Source organism: Elephas maximus, chromosome 1 (assembly GCF_024166365.1).
Source record: "Elephas maximus indicus isolate mEleMax1 chromosome 1, mEleMax1 primary haplotype, whole genome shotgun sequence".
Taxonomy (NCBI): domain Eukaryota; kingdom Metazoa; phylum Chordata; class Mammalia; order Proboscidea; family Elephantidae; genus Elephas; species Elephas maximus.
This window is the reverse complement of record NC_064819.1, coordinates 83,577,603-83,593,741: the sequence shown is the minus strand read 5'-3', so window position 1 is coordinate 83,593,741 and position 16,139 is coordinate 83,577,603.

Below are 16,139 nucleotides of genomic sequence, written 5' to 3'. Positions count from 1 at the left end.
TGTTGGGTATTTCTGGAGTCAATCATTTACAAGATATAAACGGAGCAATTAAGCCAGCACAGATGGGTTAAGATAGATGCCATGCCACAAGGAAATCTCCAAGGAACCAGGGAACAAAAGCTGAAGAGAAAAGGAACTTTCCCCAGAGCTGACACAGAGAGGAAGCCATCCTCTAGAGCTAGTGTCCTGAATTCAAACTTATATAGCCTCTGTTAATTAACGGTGTTCACTTGTGGTATTTCTGTTATAGCAGCACTAGATAAGTAAGACACTGTAGTGGTCCTCAATTTGAAATTCAAGCTAAAAATCCTGCAAGTTCCAAAACAGAGACTGTAATCTTTATCTCTGTCCTCACAGAAAGACTTGGAAGTCTGGACCCTGGTGCCTCTCCAGATGCCACCTTTTGATTAGGCCAATCTTCTGGTCTAGGACCAAGTTGTTAAACCTATTACATAAAGGAATTGTGATATAGTATCTTCTTGGCATTAGGCGGGCTTGTGATCTGAAAGAGACTGCTTTGTGGCTAACAGACCATTCCTCTTCCTCCCTGGGGGAAATTGTGCCACTGCCCACTTTTCTTCTTTGTGCTCCCATGTGCATTCTTCTGTCCTAAGCCACTGCTTTATTTCTGTTGGACTCTTGTAAGAGACTTTTGCTGAATGGCAACTTTGGCTTTCCCAGTTATTCACTATTCCAGAAACCAGATGTAAGCAGTATCAAAGTCCACTGTAAAAGTATAAGTGACCTTTGTTCTAGGGTAGAAACACCACAAAGTTTAGTAAAGCAAAGAGAAAGTGTTATTTGGCACATATTCAAAGACACAAATGTAGGAAATGGACAAGCATGCCACCAGAGCCATGTCTGTCCAGTCTAAAGAATATTATAGAATAAACAAAAGCAGACAAGCATGCTGCCACAGCTGTGCCTGTTCCAGTCCAAGGAATGTTCCACAATGACCAGTATATATTAAGACTACAAAATGGGCAAAAGCAAAAATTCACCCACACTTTGAAGTGATTGAACCAACCCTGCTCCAACAAATTCTTCATGACAATCACTTTTACATGCTGCCTGGACAGCTTTTAAATCATTCAAAAGACTTCCAGCCTATTTTGCACTAAATGAAGGCTAAATCAGAACCATGTGCACCTGTTTTGACTTACCTACAAATTCGACTTAAAGACACCTTCAGGAAGAGATCTGTTTATAAACCAGGCATGACCTCTAGTCATATTTTTCAAACCACTTGCCAATTTGAGTTTTAATAGGTACATTTAGACAATTTATATTCAATGTAATTGTTGATTAGTCCAGAGCTTACATCTGGCATTTTATTTTTCTTTTCTGTTTCTACTTTCTCTCTTTTTTTATTTCTTTTTTGCTGTCTTTCTGTGGATTACTTGAACTTCTTAAAAATTCAAGTGAATACATACAGCTTTCAAGTGTATCTCTTTGCATAGATTTTTTAGTGGTAAAACAGCATGTGTATATACACACACATATGTAAGTATGCATGTATATATAAATCACAGTGTGTCATCATATTACCTGTTCAGATTAAGTGTAGCAACCTGTCTTAGGCTGGGTTCTCTAGACAAGCAAGACCTGTCAAGTGTATAAATATATATAGAGAGAAAGAAAGAGAGAGAGCTATATCAAGGAGATGGCTCACTTGGCTGTAGAGGATGGAATGTCCTAAGCCTCTGGGTAAGGCTGGAGACTTCTCTTGATTCAAGTAGCCATGGGCTGGCAAACCCAATATTGGCAGTTCACAGTGCAGGGCTCTTGCTCACAGGCTTTGACATCTGACAAATCCCAAGTTCAGTAGGCAAGACAGCAGGTAAGCTGCTAACTCAAGTCTGAAGAACCAGAAGCCAGCTGCAGGTTCCAGAGCAAGCAAAAGCTTCAGATCCTTGCCAAAGGGTGGACCTACACTGGATGCAGGCCACACCCCCGAGGACATTCTCTTTCACCTGATTGGCTACTCACAGCAGATCCCATCATGGAGATGATCCGGTATCAAATCTCATCATGGAAGTGATCACATCATGTTACAGCTGAGAAACTTCATCAAAACTGCCAAACCACTGAGAATCATGGCCCATCCAAGTTGACACACAACCTTAATGATTACACGAACTTACTTCCCTTTTTTTTGGGTGGGGGTTTTAATCTTCTGCAACTCTATGCTTGCTTTTCTTAATGATGCAACTTGTCTACCACGAGTGAGTCACGACTTTTCATTTTCTTTCTAATCCCACTCCTCTTCCTTCTCCTTCTTCTCTTCCTTTTTTACGCCTTATTCACTGTTTGTTGCTCATATGCAAAGGAAAAGGATAATTATCTTGATGAAGTTTGTACATTAGGACATCCATACATAATCTGACCTAAACCTGGAAAAAATTCTTTACAGGTGATCTGGAGGCAAAAAGGAAGTTTTGGGCTGAAGAAAAGACTGAGGTTTCTGGAGAGGAAAGATGGCATGGGACAAGGCTATTGTTTATTTCTTCCAAATAATTTGGCCCTTCCAAGTAACGAAGACTATGTGAAAACTGGGAGAGTATATAATTGCTTTACTTGAGGAATCTGTGGATTTCTCATCTCTTCTACTTTACAAATATATGAGGCATAGTTGGTGGTGGGTCACACAAAATCATTTCGGATTGGTTTGTGTGTCAAACCATAAGGAAGTTATAGAAAAGTTCAAAGCAAAATACCTGGGAATTTAGCATTTCAATGACACAAGCATCCCTCCAAGCTATTTTGGCTCTCTTCTCCCTACTTGAAGAAGCTTGGAAGTCTTCAGACTGCACTTCAGACATCGGAGCCCACAACCCTGGCCCACCTGCATATCAGGTGATTCTTCTACTTGTTGGTAGAGGATCAACTTGTTAAAACTGATGTTATGAGTGGATGTTAATACAATATTTTCCTGATGTAAAAAGCTGGCGTTTCTGACAAGAGGAGCTCCTGTTGGAGCTTGCAAACTTTTCTCCCTGGAGCAGTACCATTTTATCTTTGAGACAGAAAAGGTCTGAACATACCAACCTATGGCGCTCCCTCTCAGGTTGTCATCTGCTCTCCGTTATTACAGAGTGTAGTTCTTGGCTTGTATTTCTCCACCCTTGCCTCTTATTATTATCAGTGACTTAGACCAGTGAGCCCTTGAAGAAATATGTGACTTCTGATCATCTCGCAATCTCACAGTTTATTAATTCTAAATAATTATTTTCTTAGCTTTCAGGTGACATTTGATTTCTTTTTCGAAGGTTGTTAAATTTCCTTCCAATTGCAAAGTTAAAAATTTGAAAACAGGAACTAAATGTGCCCTAGGAACTCTTTCACTTTCAGGTTCGGGATACTTCTTTAGTGTATTGGTCACATGGCCTGATGTATAGACTTCTGATTCCAGATCAGAAGATTGAAGTTTCCAGTCCATATTTGGTCCTTTGTTTATTGTTAGGCAAGAAGTGGAAGCTTCTTGAATTGACTTCCAGTGGTTGGTTGTACACTTGTTGCTGGAGGGGTGGGGTGGAGTTTGGGGAGGGTCTCCTGTCACAGGTCAATAAACAAACCAAAAACTCAAAAGAAAACCTTTGCCATTGAGGTTGAGTCGGTTCCATAAAGATTAAACCTGTTGTGGTCCAGTGCATTCCCACTCATAGTGACCCTATAGGACAGAGTAGAACTGCCCCATAGGGTTTCTAAGGCTGAAAATCTTTATGGAAGCCAATTGCCCCATCTTTTTCCAACAGAATGGCTGGTGGATTCCACCACAAAGCCCTTAAACACTGCATCACCATGGCTCCTCAAAGATCAATAGTTAACATTAAGGAGTTTTCAAAACCAAAAATGGGCCAAGTCTCAAGAAGACAGTGAGCAAACCTATGTACCCACTAATTGTTTTCATACTAGATTTGGTCAATAACTTGCATTATGTCACTTTCAGTAAACCACTAAAAGTACTGTATAAAGAGTTGTTATGAACATTAGCGTGGCCCTGGTTTTCCCGACTCACACAGTCTTGCTCTAGGGCTGGTAAGATGGTGGCCAAGAAAAAGATGTGAGGAGTAGAAGAGCCCACCGTAAGAGATGGAATAATTTCTCTGGAGAATGCTAGGTTTCAAATGGCTTCTAAGGAAAAGTTAGAAATACGTGTGTGCGTGGTCGTTATGCGGTTTTCAAGCCTGAGCCTGCTCTTGAGAAATCTGGACCCTCACACAAAGTCTGTTGCACATCCACTGAGCTATTCTAGCTCAGGGATTCAACTTTTCCTGGCAATTACTGTCAACCACTCTCTGGTGAAAACCCTGGTGGCTTAGTGTTTAAGAACTAAGGCTGCTAACAAAAAGGTCAGCAGTTTGAATTCATCAGCTGCTTTTTGGCAGGTCTGTGTTTTTTTTTTATGTTGCAGTTCTACGTTGTCCTATATGGTGGCTATGAGTCAGAATCGACTAGAGGGCAACACGTTTGGTTTTCTGGTTTTTTCCTTAACCATTCTTTCTGTTATTTGCCTTGCTTCGTAAGCAAAATGCACTAATATTTGAGAAACTCGAGGCCAAATATTGAGGCAGATCCCCCTTTTACATTCAACATTGCTCCCTACCACCACCAATGGAATTTCTGTCAGTTCTCTCAGAAGTCCCTAGGGTCGGGGCTTTTGCACTGCAAACAAAACAACCTCTTGTGTGCCCTCCAAAGTGTGCAGTTTGTCTAACCTGTGACTGCAAGACCAGTTCTGACCTCTCATAGCCAGAGTTTCGGATGAAAGGAGCTGGAGTTTTCTGCAGAATAAGTGATCTCAGCCCACTTTCCTTAGAGAGAGCCTTCTTACTAATTGTGAAATTAAAGGAAGCACAAGAGTGAGGGAGAGCTCAGGAATGTTCTGTCTCCTTGATGGTCCAGAATCCTTTGCATCCACGGAGATCCAGGTCCAAGCCCTCTTCCACCCACTTCTCTTCTTTTTTCTTATCTGTGCAGCAGCCATCTATATTCCTTCCCAGCATCTGCAGCCTCCCTTTCTTCATCAGTGGACTCATCACTCTGCCCCTCCTACTCATCTTTCCCCTCCCACTTTCTTTGTGTCTACTGCCCCTCTTCCTGGGTGAAGTTTCCCCAGGTTCCTTATTCCCCATTTAGTTTCTAGGCCTGTGATTCCCAAGCCTACTTGATGGTAAGAATTACTTGGGGATAATTCTAAAGTATATAAATTTATGCCCCACCTTATTTCAATCCAGTCAGGAATTGGTAAGTGGACCTAGGAATCCACATTTTTTAATGTTCTCAGGCTACTACTCTCAGGCTTTGGTGCCACTGAAATCCACCCTATAGCATGTATGACTGTTATGTCTTTGTGTAGGAGGATAATTTGTGTTATTGTATTACCTTTTAATATCCTTCCACCCCTGGCTTTACAGTTCTGAAGGCTCGTAGTCCCAGCATAAGGTGTCAAAAAACTCATTGCCATCAAGTTGATTCTGACTCATAGTTGACTCATAGTGAACCTATAGGCCAGAGTGGAACTGCCCCATAGTGTTTCCAAGGCTGTAATCCTTATAGAGGGAACCTTGATGGCACAGTGTTTAAGAGTTTGGCAGCTTGATGGAACCTACTAGCAGGTCAGCTAGAGAAAGATGTGGCAGTTTGCTTCCATAAATACCTCTAGCCTTGGAAACCCTGTGGGGCAGTCCTACTCTCTCTTATAGGGTCACTGTGAGTCAGAATCGACTTGACTCCAATGGGGGGTTTAATCTTTATGGAAGCAGACTGACACATCTTTCTGCCCACAGTGGCTGGTTAGTTCCAACCACTGACCTGGCTAGCAGCTGAGCATTTAACATCTGTGACAGCAGGCTCTAGGGGAAGATCCTTTTTTATTTCTTCCAAGTTTTGGTACACCCATGAGTCCCTTGGTTTACACCTGTAGCATAACTCCATGGCCATCTTTCCTCTTTGTGTGTCACATTCCAAACAATGTTATTTCCAAAAAAGATCACATTCACAGATACTGGGACTCAGGGCTTCAACATCTCTTTTGGGAGAGGAGACACAGCTAAATCCATAACACAGCTGTATGTATATACCATAGATTATTCAAACAGTTCCCAATTAATGGCTATGTGGTATGTTTTTAGACTTCTTGAATTATAAAATTCAAAAGATTAGCCATGGTCATATTTTATTTTGCGTTTTTACCTATGTGTGTTTGGAAGTGATTGTTAACAAAAGTCTTGCGGATGTGAGCATAAATGCAAATATTGGTAGCTACAGCTGTGTAAGTTTTGAATCTGTGCATATCATATAGTAGAAGCTCAATGAACATATGTTGGAGAAAAGAACTCGCATAAGTTAATGCAAAAGCTTACATGAAAAGTTACTTAGGGCATTTCACTTTTCTTTTCGGAGTGAGAATTCTGCAGCCACAACTGCTTTTGTTCGATAGAATCAGAACTTAGAGTACGGCAAGTGAGGTAGAGAATTTAGGGGTGGGGGGATGGAGAGGATATTGGTTTTCCATGGAGAGGAAAACACTAAGGTCTTACTAGGACTCGAACCCAGGATCTGTTATTCACATGACAAGACTTCTAAACAACTAAGCCATAGAGCTCATGTGGCTTAGTATTGTTTTTGTCCTGTCTAATTAGATGTTTGCTACAAAATCTACACGATCCATACCAGTTTACAATGAGAACATGGGCAAAAATAGGAAGACGTTTTGCTTACTCACATGTTCTGTAGAAGTAATAAAGCAGGAAAAGTTTCGATCTGCTTGAGTGTCAGAACCAATCATTCAATTAGTACAAAGATAACCCTCAGTAAAAGTCGAGGCAGCCCAAATTGTTCCAAATGGGATATAGGTTTCGAAAAACAAACTTCTCTGTCATTGGGCCTCATCTTTTGTAAGTTAGATTCTTCATTAGGATGTCCTAAGTGAGGGTCTCTAACAAAGGAATTCCAGTGAGACTCAGACTGCCAAGTGATGGTCACTTGCACTTACAACAAGCAGTGATTTGGAGGAGACAGAACTGAAGGGAAGAGAAGGCTGGGAGGGTTGAATTTAGCTGTTGAATCCTCCCCAAAATCGTGGCTCCCTTGAATCCCACAATGCCAAAACTCAAAGCTATAATGACTCTAATCAGAAAATCAGAGGTGTAGAGCCTCTTGGGAGAAGGTGGAAGTGAAGAGGGGCCTGGTGGCCACACTGGGTTCCTGGATCCAGGTACATTCCTCCTACAGTGAAACCCTATGGCTCCAGCAAAACCCCGCAGTGTCTTCTACTCACCTAAGGCTGGTTTCAAACGCAGTAGGTCATTCAACGGCAAAGAAAGTAAAGTCTTCTGGTCTCTAACCCGGCCCTTGCATATAGCAGTGACCCTGCTCTGGTCCCCTGTTGCATCCCCTACCACCCAGATACTCAGAAGGTGGGGTCGGGTAGCAGTGAACCTGACCTCAGCTCTACGCCTGGGAGAAGGTCACACCTGCGATTGTAGAAGGGCCGTGGAAGTAGAGGTGAGGCTACAGGGCCCAGGTCCCTAGCACATGCGGTGATTGAAACACCTGAGCGGATGAGTAGGGGAGGTCTGCAGGGGAGGGGAGATCCAGGGACCTCTCCCAGGTTACGTTAGTGGGATGAGAGCTGGCAGGCTGGGTCTTCTCAGGTCATGGGGAAGACGCCAAGGCACGCCTCAATTGCAAACTGACGCAGGCTCTCAGATCTGGGAAATAAGACCGTCCACACTTGCATCAAAAACTGGAAGATCTGCTGCCAACAAGGAAACTCTCTCACAAACCCATGTGTTTACACACAACACACACACTCACACACAACCGTGACTGGATTTCCAGTTTTTTTAAGGCGGGAGCTCCTCTGTTCTCTGGTTGGGGGACATAAAGAATAACTTCCGCTGCCCACACCCGACACCCAGACGCAGCTGAGAAGAGACTTTACCTCAGCCTGGTCACAGTCCGGGTGCCTTGTCAGCTGTGTGATTTTTAATAATTTTCTGAAGATGAATTTTTTTTTCTCTCCTGGAATTTAATGATTTGTTTTTTTTTTTTGTTTTTTTGCCTGTCTTTGCACTTTGTGATATCCGGGTATCATAAAGAGACAGCAAAGGAGACCAACTCAGGTCTAGTGTCCCTGCTTGACCAACCAAAGATCAGACTCCTTTGCCGCTGTAAAAAGTGTTTAATTCTCGTCGTTGGCTCTCCCCCAACCCTCTCAATCCCCCAGTTCCTCCTTGTACAGCAAACCTAGTGTCTCGGGGGTATTATTTCCTCCATTTTTAAAACACAAATAAGGAAATTGCAAACCCTTCTAGGCCATTTTGGGTTTTTCACATCAGGTATGTTGTAATGATTTCCAAATCAGTACAGAAAGAGTTGTTTCTTTGCTTGATAGCATAGAATTCATTTTGTGGGTATGTCATAATATATATCTTGGTGCAGCAAGTAATATTTTGTATCTGACATGTCAAGTGGACATGAGTACTTTCTATGCATGGACTTGCTGGAGCAGTCTACATGATGTACAATGCTAATTCTGATGGATTTTGCCTACTATACATTCCCGCCAGCATGGCACAATGGTCTGGTTTCCCACACTATTGCCACCACTTTGTGTTAATACATTAATGTCAGTAACAATAATAGCAAACTATTGCATTCGATTCGATTGATACTGACTCATGGTGACCCATGTGTTGCAGAGTATAAGTGTTCCACAGGGTTTTTTTTGGATTTAAGGTTCATGGAGTTAGATCCTCAGGCCTTTCTTCTTCATTGCCACCATGTGGGTCCAAATCATTAACCTTTTGGTTACTAGTTGAATGCAAAATGTTTTTGTCACCAAGGAACATTTATGTTGACATAAAACAAAAAAACAGAAAAATCCAAACAAGTTGCAGTCAAGGGGATTCCTTGGGTTAATGACACTTTCAAATATAAACATAGAGTAAACGAGACATCGTTAGTCCATCTGGATCTTATTTGGTCTAATGGAACCACCCAGAATTTGGAAAATAAATAGCTATTTAAGTTCTACTTGCAATTGTAGTAGCAAAATGGGAATTTCAGATAAATGATGTTGGGCTAACTGCGTAGTGACCTAGGAATATATAGTTTACATCAATATATCATTTATGATACTTAAATAAAGTAGAAATACATATGAAATTAAAAGGTAAAAATGAAAAACAAAACCAAATATAATTACTGGAAAGTTTAAATAACTTTGGGTAGAAAACCAATTTTTACACAATACTTAGATACAGTGAAACCTTGACATAGCTTTTGGGTATTAAGACAAGGATAGTTTTAGGGGGACATAACTATACATGCTGCTGTCTTCCCTCTGGTCTACAAAAACTCACAACTGTCCCACATGTAAAAACATTCACTTCATCTCAGCATCCCCCCAGATCTCAACCCATCACAGTATCAACTCCAAGGCCAAAATTCTCATCTAAATCTCATCAGCTGAAAAGTCCTGTGACCTTTACAGTTAGTTGTCAATAGTTTTAACCACTGTGCCAGGCCTGGAGACCCTAGCGAGGAACTCTTGCCTGTTCTTATGAATCGGAACGGACTCATCAGGAAATGGTAGGTTTTGACACTTTACTGATTTGGGTAAATGCAATCAAATTGTATATATCCGTGTTTTGATCTTCCTCTCCTTATCTACACATTCCGTGGGTTGTTATGAGTCAAAATGGACTGGCCGCAATGAGTTTTGTCTGGTTTTCAGGTCTTCCATGAAGTGTTAGCAGACATTTTGCACACTTATATAAAATTAAAACCAAAGAAAAGGAACTGAAATTCAGTGAGAAAAACAAGAAACTAATGGAGTAAGAAATTCCATTGTGCTACATGCTTTTGCACTAATTATTCATTTATACTCTGATATTACTTTTTGTGTGTGGGGGCGGAGAGGAATGTTTTTAATCACAACAAATGTGAAAGAAGTTCTGTAGAAAAAGAATCACTACAATATATGAGCAAGGCTTCTGCGTGGTGCAAAGGGTTTCGGCTGGGTAACCTAACAGTAATGGAAAGGTTGGCAGTTGGAATTCACGCAGCTGCGCCGTGGAAGAAAAAGTCTACCCATCTACTTCCTTAAAAATTATGTCTTGCTATGGAGATGATTCCAACTCAAAGTGAGACGTGCTTTGGCTATAGCCTCAACGGAAGCAGATGGCTAGGCCTTTGCTACCACTGGAACTAACAATCTAGGCTAGCAGTTAAATGCAATTGTGCCCCTTGGCTTCCTGTAAAGAGGAACCCACTACCTTGGAGTCCATTCAGACTCAAAGCTGTAACCTTTATAGAAGTAGACTGCCAAATTTTTCCCCTGCAAAGCGCAGTGGTGGGTTCCAGCTGCATATATTTGATTAGCAGCTGAGCGCTTAACCACTGTGCCACCAGTTTTCCCCATTAAGATTGAAGCCTAGGAAGCCCTACTGAGCAGGTCTCTTCTATTCACACGTGGGATCTCTATGAGTGGAAATCAACCTAGATGGCAACGGGAATACACATCCAGCACCAAAAGGGAATTTCTTACCTTCCCCCATTTCAGTTTCGTGTTTTCCTTCTATTTCCCACAATGAGAGCCCTGGTTTCGAACAACCTCAATGTATGTACTCATTTACTCAAGCCTAAATCTTACAGGAAGTATTAACAGAATTCCTACACCCATAGCACTATTTAAAACACAAAAACAAAACTCAGCTACATAGAGTTTAATATTTGTTTGTGATTCTTTTCATCTTACAATGAGGGTAAAGCATTGTGTAAAAACATTTTCTTGAATTAGTTCTCTCTTTTTTCTCCAATGTGGATAAGTTTTTCCGTTGAAATACGTTAGATTTATTTGTTTTCATTCTTATTCATATTTACAGCATTCTCACACACACACTTGACTTAGTTTTATTTATTTGCCTGTGTGAAATATTAAAATGTTTCCAAAAGTCAAAAGAATACAGAAAGTTACATTCAGACAAATTACAAAAGAATGTTATATCCCGGGACTCACTCAGGTGATGGAATGAATGGAAGCAAGTTCCGGGCCGTCTGGTGGAAGACTACTGATCAGGAACAATGCCTTTCTTTCTAGCACTAAGGTATCCTTCTCTTGTATCTGTGTCTGAGAGAGTGCAGTGTAGGGAGTTTGGAAACAGCGAAATTGAACATAAGGTAATTTTGTCTCGACAACAGTCCTTCAAGACTAGGAGAACAGCTATGATGATTCCTCTGAAATGCCTTTTTACTGGGGGTATAGCTCAGTGGAAGAGTGCACGCTTAGCAAGCACGAGGCTCTGGGTTCCATCCCCAGTCCCTCCAGTTTTCTTTCCTCTCAAAGCGCATTCATAGATCTTCTTAGTCTCAGAAACTTAATTCTTTCTTAATCTGACTTGTTTTGGCCTTGGTGTTTCTTTCTTAATTGACTTGTTGGGACACTGGTGTTCACGTAAATTTATTTGATATCATTCTTATTCATACATTCTCTCCAAGCACTCTCATTACTCACCAGTACATGGGCCACCAGCTGCATGTCCCAAAAACTAAGCAGACTGTTTAAGACGATGTGGGGAAAAGTTGAGCATAAAGAGGCTAGAGAATCTGAAAGAAGAAAAATCTGCTCCAGTGCTTGGGAAATATCATTGTTCCTTCTTTGGGATGGACAACACAATTCTGAAATCATGTTAGGTGAAGAAGAATTCATTCCTGCAAAAGAGGAGAGCCATTTTCTCATCACATTTTGTCCTCTGGGATGTTCTAAGACATTGAGAAGTAGATGTTCAACCCAGATATGCGCCGGGGATGCAAAGACTCACCACCGTGTCTTGCCTACCTCTCATTCACAGTCATGGATATGGAGCAGAAAGAAGCCATCAAAGTGCATAGCAACTTCTTTGTCTACCTGACCTGAATGAACCCAGTGTCTGAGTGTGGTTGGGAGAGTCCCATCTTTGAAGAAGCTGCGAAATGAGAAATGGAGTATAACCCCTAAGCACTCAAGAGTCAAAAGAGGAGAGAATATTCACAGTAACCCAAAGACCTCGGGTAAGGTCTGCATTGTTTCAGGACAGTTGCCACATCCTTATTGAATGATTCTACTTTCCCTGTAAATACTTTCCATTATTGAACTGAGAATAAAAATAACCTTGATGAATCAACGTGAATTTGATCATGCAATCTAGAATAGGAACTAAAAGGTTTTTTGTATTTTGACCTAAACCAGCAGAAAATCCTGTAGAGAGATCTTGTGGAGGAAGACCTTGTAGAGGAAGGCTTGAAGGTGAGAAAAGGCCATTTTATCCATAGGTAAGGGGGGATTGATTACGATAGAGAAGGTGAAAATCTTAGAGACTGGAGATCCTTCATAATGCATCATCACCTTTTCTCTTCTTTCTAAAAGCTGCAACTATCCTCCTCCTACCATTCTATCACAGGCCATCCCTAAGCCAAATTTAAGGTCACCTAATTGACTTTTTTTTTAATTGACTTGCAAAGGACTCATGTATATTACCTTTGCAATGTACGTGGATTAAGTGGATTTTGAGTTATAACGATCTTATCCATTGGGCTTCCAAAAATGATGGATTTGAACTGCTGACCTTTTCGTTAGCAGCCAACTCTTAACCTCTGACACTAGGGTCCATGCCTATGCTAAAGAGAAAACAAAGTTGCCTTTGAATCTATTCCAACTGATAGGGATCCTATAGGATAGAGTGGAACTACCCCATAAAGTTTCAATGGACCGACTAATTGAGTCAAACCTGCTGACCTTTTGGTTAGCAGCCTGAACGCTTAACCACTGCACCACCAGGGCAGGACTGAGGAAAAGATGGCTGAGTATGTACTTATTACTGATTGTACAGAGTCTCTGAGTTTCTGTGGTTACAGTCCCCCTTTTTAGACACCGTTTGAGCTAAGAGCAGTATGTGAAGTGTAGAGGAGCCAGATACAATTTTTTAGGAAAATGTTCATTTTCAGTAGGTTTCATCTAAGTGTAGAAATACGTGGAACTAACAAAGAGGGATTTGATTTTTTTACTCTTTGCATTTCAAGGAAAATCTAGCAAATTTCCCCAGTCACAGTGCTGATTAATCTCAAAGCTGTTGGCTCATCATGATATTACTCTTAACACTGCTCCTGCCACATCCATGCACCGAAATTGGGAAACCTCTGTTGGAGCAATTTCCTCATTCATTCCAGAGAGGCCAATTCTGAAAGATGAGCTGTCACCGAATGGAGTATGTTTATTAATTTTCCATTCTCCTCTTTATTTTTAGTCACGCCTTGGCCTGTTTTCAGACCACAACACTCTGGCACATACACTAGGTGTCTTCTGGCTTCTCTAGCCTTCCTAAACTTGCTTTCCAAATGTACATTAGAGTTACAAATGAATAATACTAATTTTACTTCCCTGTTTAGCTGATGGAGTCCCCGGATTTTGCAGATGGTTAACAAGTTGGTCTGATAACCAAAAGGTTGGAGATTGGAGTCCACCCAGAGGGCATGGGAAGAACGGCTGTGCCATCTACATCAGAAGAAAATCAGCCTTTGATAGTCGTATGGAGGACAATTGTACTCTGATATACATGGGGTCACCATTTATCAGAATTAATTGAGAAAAGCAACTTTTTTTTTTAAAGCTAATAATGGAAAACTATAAATATAGAAAGCAGACTTTATTAGGATTAATATGTTCAAGTAACAAATTATAAAAATAAATGATAAGGAGCCAGGGCCAAGATGGCAGAGTAGTCCGATGCTTCAGGTGATTCCTTTTACAACAAAGACACAAAAAAACAAGTTAAATAATTATGTATATGACAACGTAGGAGCCCTGAACATCAAAGGCCAAGTTGGAAAATGGACTCAGCTGCATGGGGATGGAGAGATGGCTCAGAAGCTGCGAAGAGTTGCCAGAGCTGAATTGCCAGAAACCCTCAGGCACCATTCCCTGGAGGGGCACTGTGGGGATGGAAGCAGCGTTCCTGAGGTGGTTTCCACAAGGAGAGACAGCAAGCTGCACAACCTACTCACACGTCCAGAACCAGAGAAGAACGGTGCTCTGGGCAAGAGCTAAGTACTTGGGTATATTTTACAGTGCCCTCACCCGGCAAGCCGACTTCAGTGGCTGTCCTTTTCCGTGAGCCCAAGGTAAGGCCTGCTGCCTGTTCTGAGTCATTCTCCCAGCCTTGGAGAAGGAATAAATTCACAATTGGGGGAAATGATTATCTGCCAGCTCCACTAAGCCGGGGAGCTCAGGACAAAAGGGGCTCCTGTCCAGGCACAAATGGTCCACAGACTTTGAATACCTTTCACCCCTGCAAGGACCTGTGTGGGCCCATTTCAGGAGAATAGGCCCTTGTTGGCAGACTGCAACTGTTTCTGCTGTGTGGTGGAGAGGTGGGTGTTGGATGTTTGACGCTACTTTGCCTATTAAACAGGGTCCTCACCTACACACATCCAGGGCCAAAGGACTGGGGGCTCCACCCAGGTCACCTAGCCACCCACAACAGTGGTCCAGGGAAAAATGGTTGATCCCAGTCCTTACAAAAAAAAAAAAAAGCGTTGTGTCCACCTGCAGAGCCCACCCACCTGTGCACTCTTGGCAACAGCAATGAGCTTTCCTCACAGATAGATATTGAGGGACTGTTGTCAGCCCCCTTCCTTGTCCAGAGTGTGACCTCCTGCTGCAACCAGATACAGAAGACAAAGTTTCCTCGTTCTTGCTTCTAAGGAGCATTCTGTTTGTAATTCTACCAAGACATATTTGTTCATTCTTCTGTCAGTCTGTGGTATATTCAATATTCTTCACCAAAAGCATAATTCAAAGGCATAAATTTGTTTTTGGTCTTCCCAATTCACTGTCCAGCTTCTGCATGCATATGAGATAATTGAAAATAGCATGGCTTGGGTCAGGCACACCTTAGTCCTCACAGTGACAGCTTTGCTTTTTAACACTTTAAAGAGGTCTTTTGAGGAGATTTGCCCAATGCAATGTGTTCTTTGATTTCTTGACTGCTGCTTCCATGGGTGTTAATCATGCCTCTAAGTGAAATGAAATCCTTGACAACTTCAATCATTTCTCCATTTATTATGATGTTGCCATTGGTCCAGTTGTGAGGACTTTTGCTTTCTTTATGTTGAGGTGTAATTCATACTGGAGGATGTAGTCTTTGATCTTTATAAGTAAGTGCTTCAAGTCCTCCTCATTTTCAGCAAGCAAAGTTGTGTCATCTGCAGATCACAATTTCTAAATGACTCTTTCTGTGGTCCTGATGGTGCCTTCTTCTTCGAATTGTCCAGCTTCTCAGATTATTTGCTTAGCATACAGATTGAATAAGTATGGTGAAAGAATACAACCCTGACACGTAATTTTTCTGATTTTTTACCACACAGTATTCCCTTGTTCTGTTCAACTGACTTCCTTTTTGTCTGTGTACAGGATCCTCTCGAGCACGAGTAAGTGTTCTGGAATTCCCATTCTTTGAAATGTTATCTGTAATTTGTTATGATCCACACAGTTGACTGCCTTTGCATAGCCAGTAAAACACAGATAAACACCTTTCTGGTATTCTCTGCGTTCAGCCAAGATCCATTTGGTATCAACAATGATATCTGTGGTTCCTCGTTCTCTTCTGAATCTGGCTTGAATTTCTGGCAGTTCCTCGTCAGTACACTGCTACAAGCACTTTTGAATTCTCTTCAGCAAATTTTGCTTGTGAGTGATATTAATGATACTGTTCGATAATTTCCACATTCTATTGGGTCACCTTTCTTTGGAATGAGCACAAATATGGATCTCTTCTAGTCAGATGGCCAGGTAGCTGTCTTTCAAATTTTTTGGTGTAGATGATGACAGCACCTCCAGCACAGCATCCATTTGTTCAAACATCTCAACTGGTATTCCGCCTATTCCTTGAGCCTTGTTTTTTGCCAATGACTTCAGTGCAGCTTAGACTTGTTCCTTTGGTACCATCATTTCTTGATCCTATGCTACCTCCTGCAGTGGTTGAACATAGACCAATTCTCTTTGGTACAGTGATTCTGTGAATGCCTCCATCTACTTTTGATTCTTCCTACATTGTTTGGAATTTCCCCCATAGAATCCTACAACACTGCAACTC